General features: G+C 41.5%; 1 pseudogene; it reads right to left on the bottom strand.

Annotated features, from left to right (window-relative positions):
* Positions 1–334: 334 nt before the first annotated feature.
* On the bottom strand, positions 335–1911 carry LOC148019476 (uncharacterized; annotated as a pseudogene).
* Positions 1912–24022: the final 22111 nt, after the last annotated feature.

Here is a 24022-nt window from a genome sequence, read left to right on the forward strand (position 1 = left end):
GTCTTTGGCTACCAGCCTGTGTCCCGATGCTCGAGAAGGGGCTATTTTAGTGCCTATGTAGGGCTTGCGTTAGCATTAGGAATAGAAGACAGTGAGTAGTTGGACCCTATGGAAAGAACCAATTAATATGACTCAAGAGAAAACAATACCAACTTTTACTAGAATATAGACCAACTGAGGGGCAAAAAGATGTATGATGTATTCCGCAACATTTCATTACACATTGTTAATACAGTCCATTTCTTTGTAAGTCACCTTTTGGTTACAATGTATTCACTACATCTAACTACACTTCCTTCACCCATCGATGGTTAATAAACTGGCGTTCCTGTCTTCATCTTTGTTGTGATTGAAGAGCATTTGAGTTTTTGAATGTTTGAATCTTCTTCTCCCTTTTTGATTGAACTTCCCTCAAAGCGTGCACAATCTTTGATGAACGTAGAGTCTCTTCTTTGTGAAGATGTTGCATTATTCGTCTGTAGAACCACTGGAAGAGTTCACAAAGGCCATTTCCTTTATGATTGCCACCACCATGTTGAGTATGTCTAAAGTATGCATTGCATGCCATATAATGCGACTTCTCCATTCCTTGAGTGCTCCATATGTTTGGATCACCGTACTTTTGAATGAAGAATGGTAGATGATTATAGATGATGTGCTGACATACAACAATATCATATGTTTTAGAATTATATCTTGAGACGCAAAATGATGTAGGCCAGATTTTGAAGCTTACCATGTAATGTGTTATGTTGTTTTCTATCCAGGCTGCAGTAAACTATTTTTTGAATTGTTGAAGGTGTGTTTGAAAAACCTTGATGTCCAGAGTCGACCAAGACTCCTTGTCGCACATCTTGAAGATGTTGTCCCATTGCATGCCATACCTCCACCTTTGCATTTTTGGATGCAGCCTCATGGTCCTTAACTGCAATGTGTAGTTTCCTCCATTGCTCATACTCTATCTTGCTGACGTGGTTGGATGCACGCTTTTTAATTGTGTTGTTGATTGGTCTCGATAGGAACCGCCTTGCCTTTACTCCACCTATAGAAACCTTTCTAGGAAGATCTTTTTCATTGGTGGAGAGCTTCTGGTCTTGCTCAATTTGAACATTTCCTCCATGAAGCTGCATACTGGATAATACCTTTTCAATAGCAGTAATGCCATCATGGCATTCAGATTGATTTCTGATTTTCCATACAAACCCAATGTATAGGTTGATTAGTTTCTCTATGACACGACACAGAGCGTGCATAGTACAAATGTGCACATTTGTCAATGGTATATCAAAAATAGGTCGGAAGCTCTTATCTAGCAATTGCCGGTCGGGTGGCTTTGTCCACCACCTATGATCAAGGGTTTTTGCAGGCTCCATGCAATACAGGCATGGTAAGGTCAAGTCTCCTCGATTGCAATTGTATAAGCATTTTAATGTCTTTAAATCAGAGGCCAGGTGCCAAACAACTTGAAAGGTGCCTTCGTCTCCAACAGTAAGAGTCCTTTGCCCTCGCATCTGCCCACTAATAAGATCAGGAATGGGAGTTTGTCGGAAGACCCATTCCAAGACATCATGGTCCTTAGTTAAAACCTACACCAAATCAAAATAATACATCTATTAGATTGAGTGTATAAACCACACTGTATTCACAAGAAAATGACCTGGCAGTACATACAAGAAAGCAACCGAGCCACCATAGATTCATTTCTGATTGTACTGAGAAGTACAGTGGATCATCCTTGGGTAATTTTCCCATTGCTCTATCCATCAATGTTATGGCTACTCTTTCTATCTTCTTATCATTTAGGATCTCACACTCGTCCATCTTCAAAACAAAGTTGAGAACACCGTTTGTTTCAACATGTGTGATATTGTAAAACTCAACCATCCTTCTCTACAACAGCTCCAACTCCATGAAGATGTTGTTGTGTTCATCGTATTTGACAGTGCCTCATTTCCCTTTGAATTCATTTGTAATGTGGTACGGGGATCCAACATAGTCATTTTGCTTCTCGTTAAGTCTCTTCCGAAGCTTCCAAACATTTGTAGTTGTTAGTAGAAGTTTTGGAGTGATTCCTTTAGCTTTGAATGCAGACTTGACGGTCTTATGTAAGAAGGCATATCCTTTCTGATTAATACCACTCTCATCCATAGTGCTCTGTACATTCTTAGTGGATATGGTGTTGTTGGTAATAAAGTGATCCACCACCTCCCTTTGCACAACCTTAAATTTCTTCTCTTGCAATAGTTCCTTTGCAACCTTCGAGCTAATCAGAGGTTTCATCTGCATTGCTGGGTTGCTATTTGGGTTGATATTCTCCTTGTCGGGCTGCAATACAACCCTGCATGCAAAACCCCAGTGTTAATGTATGGAGGAGCCAGAGGGAAGAAGGCACATAGAAATCAGAGGGCACATAGGCACAAGAGAGTACATAGAATTAGAATGCTTACCTGATTGCTTTGATTCTTTTCTTGAGTCCTCCTGAACCAACCTTAAGATCCTCTACGTTTCGCAACTTTCTTTTCCTTTTCTGAGGTCCAATAGATGTTTTCTTCATTCTGTATTGTTCAACTTGCTTTTGTAGCTTGTTGATCTCCTGTTCCTAGTGCTTGAGCTTTTCTTCTTGCAACTTGCAAAGGTCGCTAAGGTGATAAAGATGGGTATTTTGAACCTAGAACATCTCTTTCTCAATTATAGGAGTTACTGAAATTGATTTGTAGTAGCCCAACAAACCTGAGAAGTGAGATTGGGCTTGAGAAAGGTGGTTGACTGTAGGTTTGAGGATCACGTGGGTAAATAGATCCATCACACCATATATCCACATTCTTGGCTCCAGAACATCTTAGAGCATTCCTTTCATTTGCTAAAACAAAGCTGCCACCACGACGTTTTTGCACTGGAGCGTAACTAGGTTCAAGGTCAATATGAAGACGGTACTTGGCATTGTCAACATGGACATGGAAGTCGGCCATTGCTAATAGAGGTAACAACAGCCCAGTAGACTGCTATTACCAATAGAGGGAAAAGCTCAGTAGACCAGCATTGCCAGGAGGGCAGGAGGGATTAGAGGGGTTTAGTGGAGGGCAGGGTGAAGAGGTCAAGTGGGACTTTCCCAACTACAGATGGCATTGAATGTAGAGGGGTGGCATAGTATATGGCATTGAAGGTTTACAGTGCTCTTACTCCCTAAAGATTCCTGACTTTAAATTTTCCAGTCATCATCAGTGTGGGCCATCGTTATCCACAAAAGGTGTTACTAAATTTCTCAGATGGCTAGTTAAACACACCTATTTTATTCCAGAAAATGAAGATTTCGGTATTTTTCTAGAGAAATAATGATGCAAATACCCATTTTCTTACAAGGCCCTCCTTTTTACCTCCAAATAGCTCTAATGCTCTGTTCTCTTATATTCAAAGGAGGCTAGTTGTGCTCCATATGATATATGAATAGTCTATTGGAGAATCATGTAATGTAAGCATTTCCACAATAGATGACAACACCAAAACCTTGAGGAAAATTAACTAGGAATAATACTTGGTTAAGAAAAGACTCATAGGATATTCTAGATGATTAGCCACTATGGGGAAAGACTCATAGGATATGCTAGATGATTAGCAACTATGGGATAGTATGATGGATAGGTATTGGACATTTAGATACTAGGAATATGCAATGTAGGTTGTACTTTGTACTATGCTAGAAAATAAGTTAATCATAGGAGGCTTCATATTGTACATATATCCACTGAGCACTATCGAGATAGGTGGAAATGTAGGTGCATATCAAGTGCAAAATGGTGATTCCGTACAACAATACACTAATACTAATGCTAATATCATATGAAAACATTTCATAGGATAAATTTATGGCATTTAGGATACTAAGGATAACATGGATCAACATAAAGAGATTCTGAGGTATACGGCTCCAATATTCAAGATTCTACATACGAACATCAATCTAGATGGCACATGAGATTTTGGCTTTCAAGCATGTTTGTGCTTTGAATCTTGATGCACATGATTAGTATTTACTATATTGACAACACATTAGAACTTGGTTACAGCAGCTCTTATAGTGTGAGCAAAACTCTAATAGCAAAACAAGGTGCTCCAATTCCCTACATTCACGCAGGGGGGAAGGCCAACAACTTAACGGAAAATTCATTGCATTAAGGCCCAACAGAAGGTACACATTTCCTTGCGAATGACAGACACTTGTTGGACGACTACGCGGAAAAGTGATGAATCGGTAGGGGTCGTCACATAGTGTTAAGAGTTGGGTCGCAACCCAACATCACTGGGGGAGGGGAATCCGACTCCACACATTAACTGTAGGTCCCACCCATGCAAGTCTAGGGGGAGGGGTCAACTAAACCTTGCCTATCCCTATTAGCACACGGAAAAATGCTAGTGCTATTGCAATGCTAGTGGGGTTTGAGAGCAAAGTAGATCGTTGATTAACTAGAAGGAAAGAGCCTACTGTGATTCTCACTGCGGTCCCAATCTCCTGCCAATTGATGATGTTTCTCTAACATACTTTTCCAAAGGTAGACCATGGGCACAACCACAGCTTTAAGAGGGGGAAGCCACCCGGATGTGACCCAGCCCTAACCCCCACTAGACCTGCGCTAAACCTACCCTTTTTTTTTTAATGCGTTGCCGAATGGCGATTTAGTTTAATGGGATTGCACCCAAATCTACCTCGAAGGGTGGCAGACAGCCCTCAAATTTGAAGGGCTACCCAAATTTTCATTTAGAAGGTCTTAGAGGACCTCTCCTTTTCTTTTTAAAGAGTTTGGAAGGGCATATAACTATTTTTCTAAAATTCTTACCTTTCTTTTGAAAGGTAATATATGTATCACCCTTCTCTAGAAGGGCAAAACCCCCTTTGAAGGGTGTTGCCACCTTCAAATTTTAGGCTTGGTGGCAGATACCTCCGAAGAGCGTTGCGCAAGGGTTGAACTCATGCACCCTGGAATTCACCCTCACGCTCAGCCTAAGGTTCGGGAAATAATTTTTTAGGAAGAGGAAGTAAATCCTTTTCATTATCATGTGAGAAGGAAGTATCCCCCATTGAGAGGGTATCTTATACATATATTTAACAAATATAACTATATTTTGAGAAATTTGAAGAGGATTTATTTCCTTCTTTCAAAGAATTGAGAAGGATTTTTGTCGAGGTGAACAAGTTCTAGGTTGAAGCGAACCCGTCTTTTCCCTCATCCAGTACGCCACGCCCTCATTGGTAAACCTACCCTTTTTGCAAGGGTTTGTGGGGCGATACCAGTGCGATGTTGTATTCACGGGGGGCAGGGGGCATCCTTATCAGTGCCAGTGCGATGTATTCGTAGGGGGCAGGGGCCATAGGTCATCTTAGACGCTTAATGATTGTGCCTTTGGGGCCATAGGTCATCTTACATTTACAAGCGAGAAAAATTAGCGCAATTATTGCTCACGTCACCCCCCAAAAGTCGATCTGATAGACCCTCCATATAGCTGAAGAATAGGAAGCCAGGTGGAGCTTGCGGTGGGCAGGTCGTGCATCCGTTCATCTTTTCGGCATTCGGACTCCGGAGAGAGGTCCTTCTCGAGCAGTGAGCACTGATCGTCCTGCAGCCGTACTCGACTTTTCATTGGTAGGTTTTTCAACGTCTAGGGCAAAAAGCGCTGAAAATGTCCTGCATACAAGCCGGACAAATACATTGCAGCAAAGCTTGTCAATGATCACGCGCAAATCGGACCGGACGCCGGGCCAGTCGTCGTGCAGATCAGCTGATGATCTGATCACAATTTAATTTTGTTGAGACAGAAACCAAGAAGGGAAGGGACATCTCGTGGAGCATGCCGGAGGGTTTACGATCATTGCAGCCTGCAGGGTCCGCCGTCTGAGAACGTGCAGCGCGTGTGGGATTTCACACCACTACGAGTCACGACCGATTGTCAAAATACGTTGCGGTCCTGGCAACTTGTGGAAAGCTATCCCCCTTTTTTTTTTGGGAAACGATAAGTTGTATTCATAAAGGTAAAAAAGAGAAGTATTACAGAGTTTGGAGTCTTGGACTTGTGTAGGAGTCCAGCCTTACACTTAGCAGCCTAGTAGCTATTTACATAACCATTGACCATCAGCTATGAGAACTTTCACACAGTGCGTTTAAAAACACACTATCGGAAACCCAACACCTTCACACGACATGGTAGGCGTAGTATACTAAAACTGACAGAGGCTCCGTGAGTTTCTGCTAGAGCAAAAGTTTGCAAATTGTTTGATCGTTTCACATAACTATGCCGATGGGAAGGAACACTCCGTCTGCAACCTGTTCCTTCCTCTGACACATCGTGTCTTTCAGTCCTAGTTGGGGAACACATAGTGGGAAAGTCCCCTATTTACATAACCAGTGACCATCAAAGCTTGGCGCGGCTCTCCATGACATTGAGGGTGTTGAGTGTAGGCTTTTCAAACATGGCCAAGAACAAGGCTTCCCTGTGCTCCATCTTCAATCTTCTTTCCTCATGAACAAAAAACTTCTTCATCTTGATCCCCAAGCCTTCGTAAGGATCTTCTTTCTTCTTCTTTTGGGCTGAAGGGTGTTTACTGCAATCTTTAGCCAGCTGCTTACCTTTTATCTTTGCCTGTAATAGAAATTCATTACTGCAATCTTTAGCCAGCTGCTTACCTTTTATCTTTGCCTGTAATAGAAATTCATCAGCTTTAAAGCTATGCATCCGATCCTCATTAACTTGTTCAAACACTTATTTATTACGACACAAGTAGATTTGCCACAGATATAGACTTTGCAGCCAGTTCCAAATGACAAGGATGTAGTTCGTAGATTTCCCCAAGAATAAGCTCTTTCCACTGTCCAGGTTATTGACGAGGGGTGAAAGGGAGAGATCGTGGATTGGAGCAGGTTGAGGGCATTGCCATTGAAATGACATGTAAAGAAAAGATGGGGGATGGTCTCTTCTTCTTTGTGACAGTGTGGGCATAATCCTGTGCCTATCCTTAATTTCTTATCTCTAGAACATGTCCAAACCACTTCATCAGAATCAGCCACATTAAACAGGAGTTTTTCAGTTGAATGCTCGGTAGAGCGAGATCATGGTGAATCTGTATGACTACTGATGGTTGGTCCAATTCATATGCCATCTCTTTTTCAGCTTGCTCCCGATCTTATTGGGTGTTTCTTTCTTTTCTTGGATAGGTAATAATGGCTTGTCATCCAGCCGAGCAGATTGCTCTGTAATTGAATTCCTTATTTGGTTGGATTGTCCTGCTAATATGGCCCCCCCCAGCAATCCTGTCTCTATTGGAGTAGTGTTAATTCATCTCTTGTCAGTTGAAACCGTTCAACCAGAGTAGCAAGGTCCATCCATCTTCTTAGGTTGTAGTTCCACATGTCTCCATTTTCTGATTCCCTTCCTAGATATCTTGTGTGCAAGTGGAGTTTTGTCCTCCTCTACTATTCCATGAAATATGCTAAACCATATTGAGTCAAAAGCACTGTAGGGAAGTGTGAAGTTGTAATTTTGAGAAATTTCCACTTGATCTTTGAGGAGAACCAGGCACTCCAAATACTCCTCAATTATATCTGAGCAGCCTTTGATTCTCACTTTGACCTAACTAAATGCTACTATGAGGGGGTCCAGCTCTTTCCATCTGGGGAGATTAATTAGTGAGAAGTTTTTACAGCTGTGCTTGATCAGTACTACCCAGTTTTCCTTCTCATGTTGGAATGCCCTAGGAATCCACTTGGCAGCCATCTTGTTAGCTAATTTGTCAAGATTTGGGAGACCTAGTCCAGCCAGCTCCTTTGGGTGAGTGCAGTCTTCCCATGCCACTTTTAGAATTTTGAACTGCTCACTGCTCCCTGACCACAGAAAATTTATGGCAAGTGCTTCCAATTGTTTTAGGCTAGCTTTAGAAGGCCTCCAACAAGCTAAACAAAAGATTATTGGTGGTACTAGAATATACTTTAACACCACCATTCTTCCTACAAAGGAGCACTGCAAGCCATTTAGGTATTCGAGCTTCTTTTTGACTTTATTCAGCACCCATTCCCAGCATTGCTTCAAGGATACACCGGGATCCCCAGGAGTTTGAAGACTTTTCCTTCTTCCAATTCTTTGCACCCTACATCCAGCAGCCACAATGGAGGGGGATTAATGAGAGTCTTAATTTCTGTTTTACTAGGATTTACAACCGAGCTTGAAGCTAGACAAAATTCTTGGATGCATCTTGAGAAGGCCTCAATTGAAGAGGGGTCATTGTTGACTGAGCCATTCGTGTCATCTTCAAACAAATTAAGTACTAGCTCAATGTTATTAGGAAGTTGTATTCCTTTTAACCTGCCTTCTTTAACCTCTTCCTCTATTAGCCATCCCAATGCATTAGATGCTATCGCAAAGAGCAGAGGGGCTAAGGGATAGCCTTGTCTTATGGACCTGTAAAAAGGGAAGGGGGTAGAGAGCTCACCATTAATGGCTACTTTAGCACTAGCATTGCCAAATAATGTACTTACAAATCCTATGAATCTTCCACCCATTCCCATATCCTACACGAGTTGAAGAACAAAGCACCAGTCAAGTCTGTCATATGCTTTATCAAAATCTATTTTAAAAAACAAAAAATCTTGTTTTTTCTTCTGGGCATATTCAAACCCTTCCCTGAGACTATTAATGGCATCAAGGATATATCCGCCTTTACTGTAGTTGTAAATCCATGCAAATGACTTATAGTCTAGTAAGCTTTCTCTCAAAACTAGAGGCTCACAAAGTTTTGTTAGAGTAGTACATCTCTCTATCTCTCCCTCTCTCACATGGCTACATGTGTCCATTTATTAGATGTCAGAGCTATACCCATATTGTTATTTATAGACCTTGAATTTGAAGGTTATAGAACACAATGAAAAGAGGGGCTTTATTCACAAGAATGGTAGAAATAAAAATTCCCTTTAAAGTATTCTACCCTTGCAATCTCTTTCACAATAATTTAGGTTCTATAATAAAGCTCTTCAAAATTAAAAAGTTGGGACGTCCTGACTGTCCTAAAAATTGTACATATATCAACATTTGTAGTTGAAAGGGGGGAACAACTCGGCTTTTTTAAAGCAGATGGGGAAAAACAACCAAAGGCCTTCTCTTTTAAGTATCGTACCCTTTGAACCTCTTTCACAATGACATTCAAGTTTTAATATGGCTCTTAAAACCAAAATTTAAGTTGTCTTGAGGGTCATATTGCACCCCGACTAGTGGGGGAAATAGTTGCTACTCCCCCACTAGCCCTAGGGTCCCACCCTTTGGTAATGCTCACGAAAAACCTTTTCCCCATCCAATGGAAAAAAGGAGGAGGTTGAAATATGAATGATTTTTAGGGGGTGGGATGACAATAGTTTGGTTTTATTACTAAAATCTAAAAAATAGTTAGTCTTGATGAGGACAAACTTAACTTTCAACTAGTTTTTCCGAAATCCAGCGAGGAAAGATACATTAAAGCTTGATTTTCTATGAACATTGCCCTGTGGTCTTGGGGGGAGTGGGGGTATAGTAACATTGGCATTCCCCTGTTGGCACACCCTCAAAAGGGGATGTTAACAGAATGATAACGGGGTCTAGGGTTTAGGGTTTAGTGTTTCACTAATTTGATAATAACTTTCACATGGATTATTTACAAGAAATAAGATTAATCAATTCTAGATTAATAACTATGCTAGAAAAAAATTGAATAATCTTATTTCACGCTTTTGAGTAATTTAAAAAATGGCATTACCAAGAAAGCCATAAAAGTAGTATTATTTTTTCTCTACAACCCTAACTTCAAGTACTTCAAAAAGTTGACAAATTTTCTTCAATTGATATAATACCTATATGGATGACTTTCATACACGTCAAAGTATTTTGATAAAAAGTTTGGAGTGCTAAACATTTATTGATAAATTTGTCAAATTGAACCATCTTTTCATAAAACACTCTTTATGATACCCCTCAAAAAATATACTTTCTAAACCAAAAAGCATCTTTGTAAATTTTTTGAACTCCTACCTTGTGTTGACTACAAATCCTTGAAAGGAATTCTATTTATATTATATACTTAAAGAGAAATAACTATTCTAAGAAGGTATACAAATAACCACAATTATGGCTTTTTTGCTATAAGACTAGTGTTACGGCCATAAAACCCTCCCCATTGGTTTGTATCTTTTTCTTTTCATAGTTTGGACTTTTGCCACAATCAATAAGTGGCTTCTTCTTTGTGTGCCCTTTACCCTTTCTCCCAAGGCACAACCACTCCATTAGTGGGAAAAGGTTATCCTCACTCACATCCTTATGAGGGCCTAATCGTACGTAGGGTTAGTGCGGAGAGTAAAATGCTACTGTCCCCACTACCTTGTGGTCCCACCTTACAGTGGGGGGTGAAGAGGGTTTCGTGATTGGCCATAACCACCGGGGTTCTTGCAAGAATCACAAGACGGAAGACGAGAGAAGGGAAGAAAATAGTGACACCAAAGAACTCTTTAATTATGAGTAAACTCTGTACAATGAAACACCGAGAAAATCTCAAATCAAAATAAAACTCAAAAATATACTCGGGATGAGGCAACCTCAATGGGCATAAGGCACCCCGGTAATCAATTTTACTCTTTATCCAATCATCAACCCGCAATGGTGAGTCGATGTCGTAGGGTTTCGTGATTGGCCACAACCATCGGGGTTCTTGCAAGAATCGCAAAACGGAAGACGAGAGAAGGGAAGAAAATAGTGACACCAAAGAACTCTTTAATTACGATTAAACTCTGTACAATGAAACACTGAGAAAATCTCAAATCAAAACAAAACTCAAAAATACACTCAAGACGAGGCGACCTCAATGGACATGAGGCACCCCAGTAATGAATTTTACTCTTTATCCAATCATCAACCTGCAATGGCGAGTCGACACTCGGATAGCCCATGACCTCCAAAATACATCTTTACCTCTTATATCGAAGCTCTTTTCCTTGTTTTCCAAACACAAAAGCTTGCTTTTTCCTTCCTTGCCCTGCTTTTTGCTTTTCCTATTTTCGTTTTTCTGCAGGCCCTGAGTCTAGCTGCAACTTGTTTTAGCCATAACTTTGTCATACGAACTCCAAATATGGTTGTTCAAGTACTCAAAACGATTGGAACACACTTGATCTACAAGCCATCATGTACAGAATTACGAAAATCCTTCAAAAATAGTCGAAACGACACTTTTCGTAAAACTCATCATTTTCTTCTATCTTTGGGCTTGGACGAATTATTCAACTTAAAATAAGTCACAATATGTGTTTGGTTCTATCCAAAGTTCTTAAATAGTCATTTAAACTTAATATGAAAGTTTTATACTATTTTGGTAGACCAGTTCTGCTTGTTGCTGAAAATCCTCTAAAGATCCTGTTCACACTGCCTTAGGTCATGAAGCTCTTGTTTCTATAACTCATAAAATTCCACATATATTGAACTGCCTTCGGGTTTTCATACATGGATGATGGATGCGCAACGCCACGACAACATCCATGAACAACCCATAACTTGAGAGGCGTGTGTCTATGAGAGGCGTATTTATTGACCAGGTGGATATTTGTGTGGTGATAAGTGATATTTGATATTTTAGTATTGCAAAAAATGATTTCTTATTTATGATTCTAATACTAATTTATTTAATGTTACACTTGGTTGATATGTAAGAACAGGTAAGGATATGTTTGCGACGTCGTGACGCTGCACATCCACAGGCTGAAAACCCCGTAGGGACTCCACGAAACCGGATTACAAGCCGAACTACGAATACCATCTAGATGACCGCCATTCGACTTGTTTGAGTTTTCTTTGTGTGCTAGGTATGTCTACATGCTTTATTTTCGTATACGTGAATTTATCGTGTTTCCTAGTGTGATTTTTTGTTGTGTGTGTGTAAACAAACCCATTATGTCTCATTTTAAATAACCGCTTGAGTGTATTTGAGCTTGCGTGTGTGAATGACTGCATGTGTGTGTTAAAAATAATCCAAAAGGATGCCATGGATTTAATATTGAAGTTGCCAAGAATTCAAGTACAAAGACGGTAAGAATTTTGCATATCCGTAGAAGAAAATCGAGGAAACAAGCTCTTAAGGTGAGAAAGCCCTCTAACATAAACTAGTTCACTTCATTGAAGTATGAACACCTCAAAGTTGGGTTAAATTAATCTAGTTCACTAGAAGAGTTGTGAAAGTGGTTTTCCCTATGATTGCTAATGATATTGGGATATTGGGAGGCTTCTAAAAAAGCTCTAGAATGAGCTTTTTGACTACAATTTTTACGAAGGAAAGAAAGTGTTTTTGCAGGGCACTAATCGTGGGAGGTCGTGAGTATGTTTTTGCAGCCCGTAAACTACGCGAAGGCAAATTGAGAGGTATTTGAGATCAAATGATGAGAAAACGGTTCATTTGCTGATACGATTACCAAGCTTAAGAAAATCATAAGCTTAAAAAGCTTATAACAACAAGTTAGAAATTTTCTCTTGCTTATGAACCTTATAAAAAGGCATAAGAGAAGGCTTCTATCTGTGGAGAATAAGAGGGAGGAGGGAAGCTACTGAAGACAAAGAATTGATAGTGAATGTAAGCCATAGCCTAAGCATACAAAGCAATAGGCTAGGTTGAGCATCAACATATTTTGGATTTACAATTTCAATTTGATTTATGTCAAAGGATGTATATGGCATAAGGGAGGCGAGTCAAGCTCCAAGCAAACTTGGAGTGTTGTCTTGCACTTGAAGACCCAAGCTGTGCATAGGTTATGGTATGGATATTACGTGAGTGTGCATACATATTTATGTATTACTTTAGCTAGAAGACTGCCAGTCTGATTCCTCGTAATGGTGCAGTCCCTTGCTGAAGCAAGGGATACAACAAGATGGACATATGCAAGTGGCTTAGGGTGATAGGTCTAACCATAGGCAAGGTGTGCTCCCTAGGTATGTCCTGCCCTTGATGTGCCCTGAGTGGTGGTGGGGGAATATGTGAGGGTTAGGAGATTAGGGATGGAGCCAGCCAACCGAGGTTGCTAGGCATACCTAATTTGAGGACCCCTAGGTGTGGTGCCATGATTGTGCATGCATTTTTATTTTTAGTTCTCTTTTCTTTTCTTCTCCCTTTTCTTTCTTTTGGGTGGAATAACATAATCAATGCTATACAATGAGGCTTTCAACCATTCAAATGGGGAGAACAATGTTGGGGTTCAAGATGAGACTGATGAATACTGTAGAGTGATTGCTCCATAAGCCTCGATGATAGAGGATGTGTGTTGATGAAGAGACATACTTGGAATTCGTGGCCAACCCCAATATTTCTTGTTGAAACAATAGAGGTACAGTCCTTCTTGCCTGGCAGGATCAGCTTCTTGTTGTCTGGTTTCATCTTGCAAACCCATGGAATGCATTAAGAACCTTGTCGTCAGCTCTCCTGTGTTTTTTAGCACTTGGTTGTTGACAAGCTTGCTGTTTGCTATGAGCTTAACATTTTTCACCTATTTGTCTACAATCACTTGATAAAAATTGAGAGCATGTGTAGTAGAATCCACAAAAATTATAACTTGACAATTGGTTGAGTCTCTTACCAGATTCAAAGCCGCTGCTTCGCTGGTTCATCCCCCGCACATAAGAGTGATATTTTTTCAAGTGACACAGGGATCGTGATCTTGTGGTGTGCGTGGATTTTTTCTATTTTTGGTTTCATTTATACACAAGTGTTGAAAACAAGTTTTATTTATATACATGCTTATGGCTCAATGTTCTCCAAGAGGATAAAAGCCAATTGTAGAACTTAGGATTATACTCAAGTGTAGCACAGATATCAAGGAATCGTGGTATTTTTGCTAGCAAAAATAAATATTTTGCAACATCAAGTAGTACAGTTCCTTGTCCAAGCCGGCTAGCAATAAGTAGCTCTTGCTTTGTGAGAATTTTATCAAGAAGGGGATACTCTAGACTAGTCCCAGTTAAGTCCACACCTCGAATAGCAGCTAGTACTCGAAGGGAGATAGGAGTTACATATGTCGAATCTCTTTGGGATTGCCTCATGGCTCACCGCCTCTCCGACATTGTCATGAGTTGGGCTCCTAGCTCAGCCATTGAGATGTGCTTTTGAAACCAATATTTCTCGAATTGGCTTCATCCTTCTGCTTTTCATTTAAGCCAGTTTATTTCTAAGAGGTCTAGTTGGCAAAGCACTTCATTGAATATGAGAGCCAAGCAGTGCTCCTCGGCTTCTTCGTCTGAGATGTGTCACATGCAGTTATCTAGAAGCTCTTCATAGTGCATGCCAATATGTTCCTGCTCTTTCCATGATAATGGATATGCTAAGTATTCTTCGTGATCTTTGGGTAGCGTGCCCATGTCGGCATGGACATAGATACGTGCAAATAATTTCAGCCTAGCATCGAACTTTGTAAGGCACTCTGTGACATCTCTATTTTCTCTGCAAGTCTCCTCAGTTGCCATCTCCTTTAAGGTTCTAAGCATTGCTTTGGGCTTCAGCGTGGTTGGGGGCTCAGGTTGCAATGGGCAAGATTGGTCAACTACAAGGTTGCCTGCGCTTTTGGAGTCCTCATGTTTCTCCTGAGGCTCTCTAGCTACCATATTGTGTTTCTCGTTGGATGTGACAAGTGTGGTCACAATTAATGGTTGCGATTGTGTCAAGTCCATTCTAGATTCATCCTCATGCTCTTTGCTAGTGATGGATTGAGCTCTGATAAGTTTGAGTTGGGCTGGAAGCTTATGTAGGGTTGAGCGTGGCTTGAGAGACATTGACTAAATAATGGAGGAAAAATACTTGCTACACTGGCGGGTATATAAGATGTAAGGGACTTGACATTTTTATCATCAAATTATAATAACAAGTCTCCTTCATATTCTCTCCCTCTCTCCAGCTTTCATGGCTTCGTTCCTTCCTTTTCTGTCTTTCTCTCTCTTCTTCTAGTATTTCTCTCTCCTTGTCTCTCCTCTTTCTCTCTTCCCAGTCCTCTCCTTGACAACTGGTATTAGAGCAATAGGTTCTTGATCTAGTTGGCCAACATTCCATTCAGTTATTCTTTTTCAGTCACACAGATCTAAGAGCCACAGGTACACAGGTACAACATGACATGGAGCAGCATTGTAGTTATCAAGAATCTCTCGACCACAAGGACTGCAAGTTAGGAGCATTAATGGTGGCATGGACCAAGTTTGGAGGCTAGAAGACCAAATTTAGCCACTGATGGGTCATTTTTGGCAAATTTTGAATGTATTTTCCTAAAAACAATGGTAAATGGAGTAGAAGAGGGTATAGACTTGGTTACTCTTCAGAAGGAGTCTTCTCTCTCTTCATTCTCGAGCTCCTGTCAAGCTTCCATGGAGGAAAACCAGTTCACCTTTTTTCCCTCCCATCTCCATTGATCAAAAGGCTTCTACCAGAGCTTGCTAGGGACTTTAAGCTTCATTTCAAGCAACCATTTCATCATTTCCACTCTACCCTGGCCTTCAGGAGGCAGCCCAAAAATCATGACATACTTCACACTGCCTTACTTGATCAAAATCCCAGCACTCTTGAGCTCCAGCTCCTCAGAAATTGCCATTCCTACCTTCTCCAGCAAGTTGTGAACAGCTGGAAGCTTCGCTGCATCATTCTTTGACTCTCTTGACTCTCTAAAACCCTAATGCTAGAATAACCATGAAATTTCTCTCTAAGGTCTTCAAATCTTGAGGGCTTTTGCTTCTTTTGGTCCTAGGAGCTCGTGGCTACAGGTACATTTGAAGATTAGAGCATCAAGAAGCATGGATTGAAGGAGGAAGCATTGGGACAACCATATCCATAGTGCAAGAACCTCAAGATTCTTCAAGTTACCTTCAATTTTTTGTCATGAGGCTTCAAGATTGGAGTCTACAAAACCATTGGAGCTTCCTTATAAGTTTGGAAGAGCCTTCGATGCTTGGAAGGCACTATGGGATACATTTATGGAAGATCTCCCTTCTATGCCCATCAATGCAGCTATGAGCTATTGAGAGCTCAATCCTTCCATCCCAATTGGAGAAACTACTAAGGGTCAAGTTGCCAAGGGGAGTGAAGAAATTAGTACTCAAATATGCCCAACTATACATGTTCAGCTTGCTGAAAATTGTGGGCCGAATGTAGACTTAATTGCACTTGGCATCGGGCCAATAGACATTGTGTTAGGTTGTGATTGGCTGAAGACTTTGGGTACCATTTCTATGGATTTTTGTTTGCTGTATATGCAATTTTTCAATGCTGGATAGCTTGTTCGCTTGCATGGAATCAAAGCAAGAGTGAATATCAACTCATTACAGCCAAACAACTTACGAAAGGGTTCAAGAAACGCTCTTAGATTTTTGTATTGTAGTTAAATTTTAAAGGCTCTTCTTGACGAGTACAGTGATTTATTTCAACTACCTATAGCACTACCTCCCAAGAGAGCAGTTGACCACGCCATTGATTTGGAACCACACTCAAAGTCGGTGAATAAGCCTCCTTACTACAGGCTATCCAAATGTGAAAGAGAAGAAGTAGCCAAGCAAGTCAAGGATTTATTGGATATGGGTTTCATATAGGCCAGCTCATGTCCCTATGCATCACATGTCTTGTTGGTAAAAAAGATAGATGGCTCATTTAGAATGTGCATAGACTATAGAGATTTGAATAAAATCACCGTGAAGAACAGATACCCTATCCCCAGGGTGGATGACTTATTGGATGAGTTGAAAGGGGCTAAATATGTCACAAAGATTGATTTGAGATCCGGCTACCATAAGATATGCATGCGTGAAAGCGATGAGATTAAGATAGCATTCAACATTGATCATGGGGGCTTTATCACTTATTGGTTATGCCCTTTGGTTCGACAAATGCACCCGCTACTTTTCAGAGCCTAATGAGTAAAACACTTTAGCTATTTTTATTCAGATTTGTGTTGGTATTTTTTTATGACATTCTCATCTATAGTCGTTCATTGGAAGCTCATCTATTGCGCATGAGGCAAGTATTGGATGTACTTAAACAGCATAGACTCTTTGCTAAGGAGTCAAAATGTTCATTCATGCAGACTGAGGTAGAGTATTTGGGCCACATTGTTAGTGAGGCAGGCATTAGAGCTTATCCAAACAAAGTGCAATGTGTCAGAGATTGGCCTACACATGCAAATACCACCTCTTTGAGAGAATTATTCGGTCTTTCTTCATTCTAATGCAGATTTATTCCACATTACGCCACTATTGCAGTTCCTCTCATTTGATAGGCTGAAGAAAGAAGTATTTCTCTGGGATGCCATTGCAGATAGAAGCTTTAATCAACTAAAAGATTTTCTTACTTTAGCCTTGGTCTTGCTTTGCCCTGATTTCTCCAAGGAATTTACCATTTAGTGTGATGCAAGTGGGTGAGGTATTGCTGCAAGAACATGGAGTAATAACTTTTGAAAGTTGGAAACTTGTTGAAAATGAGATGGTAATAAATGTTTATGATCAGGAAATGCTACATGTTCTTCATGCCATAAAGAAATGGCACCTTTACCTATATGGCAGCAAGTTTAGAGTCAAGAGTGACCATAGGGTCCTCAAATATTTCTTATCTCAGTCCAACCTTACTCCTAAGCAACGTAGATGGATGGCCACATTGCAAAATTATGACTTTGACATTGCTCATACTCATGGGAAAGACAATGTAGTGGATGATTCCTTGTCTAGAATTGGTGGGCTTGTAAAGTCTCTGCCATCATAGAATTACATAGTGATTGGATACATGAGCTTTAGGAGGCTTACCTATTGGATGCTAATTTCAGCAATATTTTCAAAAATTACAGCAAGGTCAACGTACAGAAAACTCTCCATTTCAGTTAAAAAATGGGCTTTTATGGCTAATGGCAGGATTGCTATCCCTCACACTTCCCCACTTAAGCTGAAGATCATGTAGGAAATGCATTCAACACCTACAACTGGTCATTTGGGAGTGTTTAAAACTTATGACCAAATGGCCAAGAGTTTTCATTGGAAGGGCCTTTGGAGAGATGTTAAAGAATCTATCCTGAGCTATGTGCCTTGTCAGCAAAACAAGGATAGCACATTAAAGTCGAGTGGGTTGTTGCAGCCATTACCTATTCTTGAGGGTAAGTGGACTCATATAACCATGGATTTTATTACAAGTCTGCCCCCCACCAAGAAAGGGTGAAATAACATCTATGTGGTGGTGGATAGGCTCACAAAGGCGGCTCATTTTATCCTCACTAAAGCCTAATTTACTACATCACAAGTAGCCAGTCAGTTTATGGAACATGTGTTCGAATTGCATGGTTTATTGTAGGTCATCGTACATGATCGGGATACAAAATCTATGAACAATTTGGTTAGATCACTTGTAAGGGTATAACCCTCAAGGGATTCGTATAAGGATAACTAGTTAGTATAACGAACACCTCAAAGTGCTAGCTAGGGTTTAGCATGTTAGAAATTCTACCTAGTATCGCACTTGGTCGCCAAGTCGAGACCCTCAAACCCAAAAGTCCTACCCAGAATTCACAGAATGTTTGGGTAAAATTGGATGCCCATACACTAACGATCTAGGGTTTTACCCTAAGGATCGATCGACCTAATACTAAACTTCCGATTGAGTTTAGAACCCCTAGGACCAAGCGTGGTGACGTTGTAAGGTTAGGGATTGGGTTGGGTAAGAAGACACCCCAAATCCTACATCCTGATTAAACATATTTCTTGACCAAGGAACGTCATTGATGTGAGATTGAACCCACAAGTTAGATGCGACTCCTATGCAACAAGATTGCAATGTCGCATGGTTTTGTGTTAAATCACAAAGTAGAGTTGCCACTATTTGGAACAAGGTTAGCAGGTTCTAGCGCAAGTCTAACTTGCAAGAGGATGAGTAGACATCTTGCTACATCACCCTTCTTGGGCTGATTTGCCAAGTTAAGGGAAGTTATTTATTGCTTGGCAAGCAATTGACAAATCAAGTTAGAGCGACATAGTCGCCAGGATTTACTGTCTTAACTTAAGAAACCTAAGGTGTTTGCTAATTTGGGTTGACAGGGTATAAACCCTAACCCAAGGATAAAGGGGTAAACAAACAAACCCTTGGGGATATTGCCAAGTCACAATTGATCCCAGATCAAATGCTAGATGCATTCAGAGAGAAGGATTCACTCCTTAGTAGTTGGCCAAGTAAACGACCACTGGTTTGATTGTGTTTGTACAGTTTAGAAGCACTGTTTGTATTGCTTTGCTCAAGGAACTAAAAGATGGAAAAATATTCAATGCTTCAGGTTCAAGGACTGGAGGGAGAGGCAGCATTAGTTAACCCTAACTGTCTACTTGACCTAACCAAGGGGATTGTTAGCTGCGTCGGGAACGTGGACCGAACCTGCCATGAGAGGTCTCTCCGTTGGGTGCTACTTGGAGGAGTAGGAGGACACTTGGGTGCTAGGGGGCTCTGACCATAAATCCCTTGCCTTCCGGGCCTTGCATAAGAAGCCGACGTGACTCGGGATTGGATCTCGAGGCCCGCATACTAGTCTACGGGTAGAATCTTGGATTAGTAATGCCTGTGGATTGCTGGATTGCCTTCGGGCGGATTATAGATTACCTTCGGGCGGATTATGGATTGCCTTCGGGCGGATTATGGATTAGCCTTCGGGTTGGATTATTATATGATGTATTCCAAAGATAATAAGATAACTTCTTGAAAAGGAACTTGTTTGACACCGTTTTTCTATGTCAAGTGCTAAGATTACGTGAAGGAACTGGTGACTAATTGGCTAATTAAGGAAGTTGTTTTATGCGTGTCCAACTAAATGTGGTAGGTAATTAGACAACTAAAGCAGCCCCGAGGAAAGTGCGGTGGATCTGGCCATGGGTCCGTCCTACAGATGGGTGGTCTCGGTTGGCCAAGAAATTTTCTCAAAGAAATCGACAGCAAGGCACGTTGACCTAGAGTCTAAGTTACTAGAATCCCGATTTATGCTGTTTCAGGGGAATGGAATGGGACTATGCCTTATGGGCAGAGAGGTCGAGCTTTGCATCCTTCTCATTTCCCATTCTCCTTGAACCAAGTGCAGCATCAATCTGCTTCGACCCTGATGTTTCTACGTAAAGTAGTTCGTCGATGCTAGCTGCCATTCTAGGAATTCGACCACTAGAAAAACCTTGATTCAGGTCGGTCCTAAGTGGGAATGTCCGGAATGCTTTCGCTTCATGGCAGACTCGGGATTGCAAACCCCGTGACATTCCATGGGAGTGCCGGGCGGTGCTTTTTGGACTCTCTTCCTGATGGGCTGCTAAGACGTGTCCTGCAAGTGAACAGGTGGACACGTTACAAATGCCTCATGGTTATTGATGAAGTTGTTGAAGAAGAAGAACTATACTATTGGCTTAGGGATTTTACCCTAGACGGTGGTCTATGTTTGGGTCGTCTCTTGCATTTGCTTACATTGGGTAAGAGCTAGGCTTTGCTTGACAGATGTGGTGATGTAGGTGCTTTAGGTATCCAAATCTAGAAATTCCTGTGTAATACCCTTGGGCACGCAGTAATGCTTTGGGTATCCATCATGGTGTTGTGCTAGCTCTTTGTTGGCACTTGTAGTGGTACCCCAAAGATCTTCGTCGTTTCCTGCACGGTGGTCTATTTAAAGTAGCATTGAGAGCTGCATTGGAGTTGTTAGATGCCTTGACATTTGGACTAGGACTAGGATGCTTTGTGCTAATCGGGATTTGTCTTTCCTCTTGTGCTCTTAGGAGTTCTCTATCAGAACTATCTAACTCTCCTCTCTAGGGTTTCTATCGGGTTCAAAGATTGGTTGCTTGCCCTTTGCTTCACCAATGGCAAGATTTCCTTTGGTAAAGACCATGATGATATTGACACCAGGTAGGGTCAAGTGTATTCGATGCGCTTTGAAGTCCACCTCACACTTAGCTGAACGCGTGAAAGGTTCTCCTAGTAGGATCTCCTTATCGACATCTTTTTTGTAAACTGGGAAGCACATACAACATCATTGGAAATCTTTCAATCTCTAGGGTCGTTAGAATCTTACACTTGCCTAGGAGGGCAAAAGGGAGTCCCCGTATAGGGTAATCATTGCGTTGGTTGAGAGCACAAGGTTGAGCTATCCAATTTCAGTCCATGCCTTGTATGTTAAGATGTTATAATGTGCCCCTTCATCAATGAGAGCTTCTATCATGTGCATCCGTTTTGGAGTTAGGCTAACCTTAAGATAGGCAGGTCGTACGATCTCTTCATCATCTGAGTCGAGGTCAATGATTTCTAGCTTTCCTTTTGAAATGATATGCCCCCCAAATTTAGCTTGATTGCCACTAGTTACTTGATTTCAAGGGCAATCATGGCACATGCATGTGATGCTATGTTGATAGCATCTTTGGTTGTCATAACTTGCAAGAGAGGCTTCTTGCTTTGCTAGATACTAATGAGGTACCTCCTTGGAATGAATATAGTTCCTACACACGACAATCCCATCCAGTTGGGGTGCTCTTTGTCTCCTAAGGCTGTTTTTCTTGGTGGTCGCATTGCCTTCTTCACTGCATTCTTTATCATGATACGTGTGCCTTGTCTCTCCATTGGAGTTGCTAGAGGCCCATAATCGACACTGATGGAGTTGGCTCCATGGAGCACAAACTGCATGTCCATCCTTAAGTACTTCGTAGTGGCACTTTGTGCTGCATGCCCTTGGAGTTTGCTTGGTATGGTCTCCGTGATGACTTGCATAAGGTCCCCTACAGCATGTTCCAGAGTGTACACTTTTAAGGAGTTATTTCCAAGTTTTGTGATCCTTGAAGAGTCCTTCAACTCTGGTCCTACCTTCCTAGCACTTTTGTGGTTAGTGGGCCCCACCTTTGGAACACTGCTGATATCAGCTAGCTCGACATCAAGCTCCTCTTCTTCTTTGCTCTTGAAATCCTCTATCCATGTCAAAGACATGAGGGGGGTGCTATGGTAGAACAATTGTGGGAGTGTTATTTGAAGCTCTAGTTTATGGAGGAGGTTATGGGACTCTTCTAATCAAACTTGGTCGATTTCATAAAAGATGGACTTGCTACTTCCTTGCATGGCATGGCTAGGTTCTGTCCTACACATGGGTACATTATTGGCTTGTGGTTAAAGGATTGCAAACCTATCAATAAGCATAGATTCCTCAGTCATATGGCCATCATTGTCAAGCTTGATGTCATCCTGGGAGCCTATGAGGAGATCCTGAGTGTCTCTAAGAGTACATCCTTGTGGTTCCATCCCATCTGTTATCCTCATTTTAACGGTGAAAAGGTTTTTGCATGTACCAAGGCATGTTTCCTTAGGGATCTTGAAGTTAGTTAGCGGATCGATAGAGGGAGTGCAAGAGGACTCGGTTACCCCCATACCTAGGATCTTCCTCCTCATGTTGCTAAGTTGCTTTTGCAAACCTTGCTCATTCTAATGATTTGAGAGAGCCACATTCATCGGTGTGCATAGATTCTTGCTCTCAATGAGCCACTCTTGGGAAAGGCATTCTAAGCTTGCCGTACTCAATCAAAGTGTGCCTTTTCCAATCATCTCTTGGAAATTACGCATGGGTCGTGGTGTGTCCTTGACAAGTTCTAGAGTTTGATGTTGCTTGTCCGTATGGTTAGTCTTGGTGTAAGTCATGCCTCCTTGATTAGCGTGGCTATTCATTCTATGATTATTGGACTGATCTCTCTAAACCTTTGTGTCGTACTAGTGGTGCTTGGGTGTTGGCAGGGGACATGGACCCCCACTTGCCCCACATGTGAGTGTGCACATAACAGTTTTGGTACCCTTACTGTCCAGTTAGTCAAGAGACTTGTATCCACCCCTTGGGATTCTCCTAGGTTTACGACCGTCATCCTAGTCCTCCATTTCTCTTGGATTTGCCCTTGCTTTCTTACTTGGTTTATCATCACATTTGGACTCCGAGGTTACTAAGGTGGGTTGACTAATTTAGATCCTCCTTAGATTTTTTCCTAGATTTAGGGGTCCTACCTTCGACATGTTAGGGTTTGCAAATTTGTAGCCCAGAGTTGACCTAGTGGTAAAACTTCTTTACGCAAGAATGTGCAAGCACTTGTGGGCCTGAACCCTTGATGATTCCATGTACTCATGTATCCTATGTTTGTTCTCAAGCCCTTCTAAACTTGTCCTCTTGTTTGTTTTGCATGTTGGCTTTTTGCATGGTTCCCTAGTCTCATTGTAAAACTTAACGTGCCCTCTCGATAATTTCCCTTGGCTCTTGGCACTCTCTTTTGACTCTTAGTCAACTTAACTCAATCCCTCAAGCTACGCTTCACGCTTGAATTGTACTATTTCATTTTACTTGCCCTTGCTCTCTCGCTATCCACTCTAGCACGTGGTGCATGAGTGTTCTTCCTTGTGAAATCCCAGTGATGTCTTAGCCAATTCTTGCCAGAGGGGGTGCTTGATGCTATGTATGCCCAAGTTGGGGATCATGCATTGGGGTGAGCCCCTTGATGATTCTGGTCACACTGACGTGAGCAAAAAGGCACTTGAGTGTAGCTAGAAGCTGCCAGAGTGTGAAGGTCTTGGTAGGAGGGTTGATAGGTGGTAAGGTACCCTCCCCGGTTCATCTAGTGTGGTTAGCAGATTTCGGTCCTTGTGACTAGATTGTGGCCGTCAAGCGTGGGTCCTGCCTCTCGTGGATGTGTGCGACAAGAGAAACGTCCTCTTGATTGTCGTTGAGGCATGTGGTAGTTGTCGTCTTCTTTCCAAGTGTAGCGATCTACGGCCTATCATCAGTGACTTTGCAGCCAGAATCGTCTTGATAGGCCATTGCCGGTCACTTCTCCAACTTGTGCCCACAAGAGCTAGTGACTGAGAGAGCAGGCGAAGTTGGAGGAGGTGAGCCCACGTGTGGCAACTCCCATGATTCGACTTTCTCTTAGTGGAAGTCACTGGACAAAGCTTTGTGATGCATGTCGAGGGAGTTAACATCAAGCTGTTGAACGTGTCATA

Source organism: Lygodium microphyllum, chromosome 20 (genome assembly GCF_053477565.2).
Source record: "Lygodium microphyllum isolate KBCC chromosome 20, Lygodium_microphyllum_v1.1.10, whole genome shotgun sequence".
In the NCBI taxonomy this organism is placed as follows: Eukaryota; Viridiplantae; Streptophyta; class Polypodiopsida; order Schizaeales; family Lygodiaceae; genus Lygodium; species Lygodium microphyllum.